The sequence below is a fragment of the Silene latifolia genome, chromosome 10, assembly GCF_048544455.1.
Source record: "Silene latifolia isolate original U9 population chromosome 10, ASM4854445v1, whole genome shotgun sequence".
NCBI classification, from domain to species: Eukaryota; Viridiplantae; Streptophyta; class Magnoliopsida; order Caryophyllales; family Caryophyllaceae; genus Silene; species Silene latifolia.
Genome location: NC_133535.1, coordinates 25,913,446 through 25,920,115, shown reverse-complemented (window position 1 = coordinate 25,920,115; position 6,670 = coordinate 25,913,446). Strand labels below are relative to the sequence as shown.

The 6,670-nt window shown below is 39.7% G+C and overlaps 1 non-coding gene across 1 annotated transcript; it reads left to right on the top strand.

The window, feature by feature from the left end:
• Window positions 1-285: 285 nt before the first annotated feature.
• LOC141610107 (small nucleolar RNA R71) lies at window positions 286-392 on the top strand. Its single transcript, XR_012528001.1, has one exon. It is a non-coding gene; the product is annotated as a small nucleolar RNA R71 (small nucleolar RNA).
• Window positions 393-6,670: the final 6,278 nt, after the last annotated feature.

Genomic DNA, 6,670 nt, shown 5'->3' with positions numbered 1-6,670 from the left:
TCTTCAAGTCTAGCCATAGCCTTTTCAAACTTCAAATTGATGGTATCAATGTGAGCACTAAGTTGAGCACCCAATTGAGTAACGAAGTCCACTTCATGCTTTGCTCCTCTAGTAGCCTTGCAAGATCTACTATATTGTGAGTTATGGACCGCCATTTCCTCAATTTTGTTCCAAGTTTGATTGTCATCAACTTCGGAGAACATTCCATTTGATCCCATGTTGAGAATGTTCCTTGAATCTTCATAAAGACCGTTCCAAAATTGTTGTACCAAGAACCACTCGCTAAGTCCATGGTGAGGACATGAGCAACAAATTCCTTTGAATCGCTCCCAAGCTTCATACAAATATTCTTCATCCCTTTGCTTAAAGCCCGTAATTTGAGCTCTTAGCATGTTAGTCTTTTCCGGTGGATAGAACTTTTTGTAGAAAGCTAGAGCCAACTTCTTCCAAGAATCAATTCCGAGAGTAGCCTTATCAAGGCCTTTCAATCATTGTTTCGCGGTGCCAATTAGAGAAAAAGGAAATAAGACCCATCGAATTTGGTCTTGAGTTACACCGGTTTGAGAAATCGCATCACAATAGTCACAAAAGGTCTCCATATGAGAGTGAGGGTCTTCACTAGGCATCCCCCCAAATTGGCTTCTTTCGACTAATTGGATAAATGCGGATTTGGCAATAATATTTCCGGTTAGATGTTGTGGTGTGGGAGTACCATTGGGTAGGTTCTCCTCGGTGGGTACGGAATGTGATGAAAACTTAGGAATTGTGGGTTGATTTTGTGTTGGATTTTGTGTTGGGTTCTCCTCACCTTCTCTTGCAAAAGGGTTGATGAACTCAATAGTTGGTTGAATATCTACAACCTCACCAATACCTCTCAAATTTCTCCTAGCAAGTCTTCTATTGGTTGTCAAAGTTCTTTCAATTTCACGATCAAAGGGTAACAAGTCACCTTGTGACCTTCTAGACATGCAAAATATCAAACAATTCGAAAACAATTAGAACAAACCTTGAGGAGTTTTACTTCCCCAAGGCAAAGAAAGACACAACTAATATCAATGTAAGAAAATCTAAATCAAGTTAACACCGTCCCCGGCAACGGCGCCATTTTTGGTCGGACTATATATCTTTTCGGTAACTTGTCGTTAGGAGCACCTAGACCAAAACACAATTTATAACTTCACCAACAACTCTACAATTAGTAAAGAGGCAAGTAAAGGTCGGATCCCAAGGGACGGGAATTGAGATGAGATTTCTATTGCAACTAGCGGCGTCTTAGGGGTGTCACAATTGGGGTTGATGTAGAAGGTCACTAAACTAAATAGCAATGAAAGTAAACAAGCAAGATGAATTAAAAGGGTTGTAAACAATTGATAAAAAGCACTAGGGTATCATGGGGTCATAGGGGATTCATGGGAATTGATCATACAAACATGTTCTCTCAAATTATAAGCAAGCAATTATTGTTGTGATGGATTGAGTTGGTTTATATCTTACAATCCTAGGAAAGTTTGGGTCCCGGAGCCGAATCGATTAGATTGTACAACACCTACAAGTCGACTTAGTCTTCCCTACTCAACAACATGCATGGTCTAATGAGACTCGAGTTGGTTTATGTCTTACAAGTCTCATTGAAAAGATAGGTGATGAGTAAAAAATGCAAGGATTCATAGGCTCACATTTCATCAAACATAAAATGTGCATGAGTTGAGATCATAACAAGCAAGCAAATAAACCATGAAAGCATATTAATTTAAGCATGAATCATTCCCCATGTTGGTTTCCCCTAATTACCCATTAACCCCAGCTAAGTGACTACTCACTCATTATCATGTTGAACATGCTAGCAAGGTTGTCAATCATACCAACAAAGTGAAACATGATGAATAAAAGAAAGTAATTAGCAATAATTAAAAAGGGATTAAGAGAATTATACCTACTAATGATTCCAATAATAAAGCAAAGAATAAAAGAAGTACTTGATGCTTGATTGGAAGGTTGTCAATCTCCCAATAATAACCCAAATAATCTTCAATTACCCAAAATAAAGGATGAACAAGAGAAAGATTAAGGAAATAAAACTTGTATTAAAACTTGATTAATTGTTGATTACAATATTAAAGAGAGATTTGATTGATATTAACTACACTAAAGATTGCTAAGAAGAACATGCCTTTCTAATTAGACTAATGAGGTATTTATAGTGGGAATTAGGTGTAGGAATTAGGGTTAACTAAGGGCTTAAATGACGATTAAGTCCCTACTTAAGGAAACGCCGGTATTTTTGGAAGGATGGGCATCTTTCTTGAAGCTTGAAGAAACGAAATGGTCTGCCTGGGAATCCGGGCGTCTTTGGCACGGAACGGGCGGATTATGGGGTCTCTGCCCGGGCGTCTTGGGGTGAAGACGGGCGTCTTCTGGAGCTGCTGCCCGGGCGTCCTGGAGTGAAGACGCACGGATTTTGGTGGTGGAGGACGGGCGTCTTCAGGACAATCCGCACGGATTGCTGTGCAGTTTCATTTCTTCTTCTTTTCTTCCTTTTTCTTCATAAGATCCTTGGGGATTTCCTCTGGGATGCAAGGATCTTTTCTCATCATTGCCTATTTACTATAGTATGTACAAAGGCCTTCTAATCTTGTCTCTCCTTGATGCTTGGTCATTTGAATTCAATCAATTTAGTCTCGTTTTGCCATGAAAATGCAAGGTTTGCACTCCTTTCCTACCAAGGGATCAAAACCTCAAAGAATATGCAAAACAAAGAACTAAAGACAATAAATGACCCAAATATGCACTAAAAAGCATGGGAACAAGGTTAATTTGGGGACTAAATGTGCTTTAATTATGGTCACATCAGCTAAACGGGTCACTATGACCCCACATGAAATATGACGGTTTGGAGACCGTGCCATATGGTCCAAGCTAGAGCATACCACCCCCGGAGCACTATAGAAAATAGGTTTCCCTCGATGAAGGTTAAGGTAAGATATCAACAACATGACCTCATGAGAATTCAGCTTACTCACATCATCCCTCGCGTAAAAAAGGCAGGTTATCATCCTAAGAAACATCCGGAGGGATACATGCTGAACATCTTTGATCAGCATGGAAATAGCACTAAGAGCAGGTCGGTCGGTCAGGTAAGGTAGGTAAAGACGTGCCCCACTGTTCTTTGCTACATCACTAAGGTATCCCTCCTCCTCTGCCTCTAGGCCCAGGTGGCCGACAAACTCGTCAAGGGTCAACTCACAGTCCTCATTCATAAGACGGAAAGAAACAGTATTCCCTTTCACGCCATACACAAAAGAGCTTAAGAATTCCAAGGTTAGATAGGGGTGGGACTTCTTTCGTAAGTGGTAAAGCCCTTCCATTCCCAAAGTCTTAAAGATATGCACTATATCCGCCTTAAACCCCAAAGTCTCTAAGATGTCGGGGTTCCCACACCGGGTTGGTCTCATGGTCCGACTCATTAGAGCTACAAAGGCATTACACTTCTTGAAGTCAGAAAGGATTACCGATGGATATTCTTTCACCGGAGGAACGACGGGGTTTTGGCTAGATTGACCCATCTCCAATTGAACATTGTCACGAGTTCGCTTCTTGGTTAGGGCTTTTGCTTTTGGCATGCTTCAAAAGGATGAATTTTAACAAGGATATTTCCAAAAATTTACCATAGTGCGGACTGTTTTTCAAACCATAAACTTTTAAGACGAAGTTTTTAAGACGGATTTTTTCTTGCAACCACAAATCATATTATCCAAGAGGAACATTTTTATCACCAACTAATTCTTTAAGGAGCATCCTAAAATGATCTAAGGGACCAAAATTCAACTTAGGGCAAAACCCTAGAAAGTTTTTGTAACATAGAAGGAGTGATTTTAATCATGAAATCGTTTTTGTGAAAGCATAGGTGATGTTTATGAGTAATTAAACCCAAAATATCAAAAGAGAAACACCAAATTCGGATTACATAGGCTAGGGATTCGAAATTTGAACAAGTTCTACCATAAATTAATAACAAATTAAATAAATTGTTAAGATTCTTTATCTTGATTGAGGTTTTGAGAAAACAAGAGTGAAAATCCCCAAGCAATTACCAACAACAATGACCCAAGAGTCTTGAGAGAGAAAGAGTTTTGAAGATTTTTGAGGGAAAGAAGGAGATATGAGGCGGAAATAAGAAGAAAAGAAGGAGTTATAGGGTTTTTAGAGTAACCGGGTTGAGTCTCGATAACCGGGTACTCGGTCAAGTATTGGGTTTACTCGGCCGAGTATGGTCTACTCGGTCGAGTATTCGGTATGCTCGGTCGAGTATCCAGAGGTCAGTAGCACGTATAAACTGACTTCCTGGGTACTCGATCGAGTGCCACTTTACTCGGCCGAGTGTTGCCTACTCGGTCGATTATAAACTATACTCGGTCGAGTTCAACAGAACAGGAGCGAAATTTCAAATTATCAAACCTGCAAAACAAATAACGACGTTCGGAGTTCCATATAATCGAGCTCGTCACCGTTAGACCCTGAAATTTCAAATTATCAAACCAGCAAAACAAATAACGACGTTCGGAGTTCCATATAATCGAGCTCGTCACCGTTAGACCCTAACCCTATCACATCAAGGCATACCACAAAATATAACCGTTATTAAGTTAATTTACGAGCAATACATGTTTCTTACACAAAACCGTAGCAAACAATTTACGTCACACTAAGGCACACGACTAACTTGAGCACACAACTGGTAAGACCAAGCTATGAACCTACATCAACATACCTCATTATACACTCCTACACACGCACCACACTTCATTATTCCCACGGAAGTCACATACAACACATGTCATGCACTAAGCCTATCATGCTCAATTATGAAAATTTCTGGTCACCCATTACGTTACTCAATTCATGTCATCCTTTTATCATTCATCCAACAACTCACAACCTTAACCATTCACAAGCATTAAGCACACATTACCACACAAGTTACTGCCAACACATACATATGACACACACACTTAATGCAACTACTCCTATTATCTACCCTTCCACGGTGGTTGGCTTAAGCATGATCGGGGACGAGATTTTGAGATGAGAGTGTGTGACACCCCCACATACTAAGGTGCCTTACCAGGACCACCCTAGCATGAGAGACCGTCACCATCTTGGTTGCCCGAGGTTATTATATCAAAGTTACCAATCCAAAACACGATTATTAAAGTATAAATAATTAATGGTTACATGTTCCAAAATCCAAAAACCAAAGTAAATGTTACTAACGTTCAACAACTAAAACTGAATGCTAAAACTTCTGACAGCGGAAGCTAGACTCGAGTGATGACTCCCTATGACGACCCCATAGCTAGTAAACATCATCACTTGTCACAATCTGCTCATCATCCCCGAATGGATCACCACAGATTTTACAAAAAACCAACGGGGTCAGTTATTATATAATCAAAATAAGACAAGTACAAAAAGGCAACTAGCTGATCATCATCCACCTCCAAACTCCCGAACTCACATAGTAACCGACCACACACCGAAGTGTGTAGCCCTGCCAGATTACCCATCGCAATAGGTAATCCTCGCCGCCAGTGGGGGACCGCAGCCAATCCCCTCCTAAGCCCCGCTCATCAACGAGCGATAACCATGTTCATTAATGTGCACATCCCCTCCTGTGGCGGGTTCCACATAGGGCAAAACTAGGGCGTGAAGCCACTCCCGCAAGTGACTCCACTCAACAACCATCACCACAACCACACCAACTCCAACACTCCAACACTGATCAGTAGATAATCAGTCGTGCACAATACAAACATAATCTTAAATCAATTAACAGTCAACCGAGTAGGAAACCCTACCTTTTCGCAATCTAAGCACACACAAGCAATCAGTTATGATCTTTCACTATCCATCACCTACATAACATAATTATGTATAATTACCACCCACTCAATCAATTAATCATGCACATAACCTAGACTCATCACATAACTTAATAGGAATATCAACTTAAAGAACAAACACGACTTTTCCTAATTTTCCAGCACATGCCAGACTCGGTATAAAATGCATAACTAATTCCGGAAAAATCGAATCGATGCAAGGCCAATTGGATTGGAACCCCATGAGTCTTAGATACAAATCTTATCCAACTTTTTTTTCTCAAATTCCAAATTTATCAAGGGTTTTCTTGTTGATTTTCAAAAGCTGACAGAATCCGTCGCATAAAAAGTATTGATTCATAAAACAAGTTTAAGACATCATTTTTCGGTAATTCCAAATCATATTGTCATCTAGACTCTACAAAGATGATGTATGAAAAAGCCTTAAAACTTAATCGACATATAAATTAGGGTTTCAAATCATTTTCCACAACCAAATAAGATTCGCGGACTTTTCAGCGACATGTTCATAAATAAATCACCTAGAACGAACCATAAAGAATCTGACCAGGAAATTTGATATGCATAAACTAGAATTCAAATAAACAGGATCTCTTTTCAAACTTTTCGAAGACGAAGACTTTAAAACAGTATAAACAATTGAATGAAATTGACTTACAAACAGGGAAATCGAATTAGGTTGAAATCGGTGAGAAATCTTCAATCAAATGAAAGGCTCGACAATTCTTCTCCCTCTCCCTCTCTCTAGGTTTAGAAATGGTTACGAACTC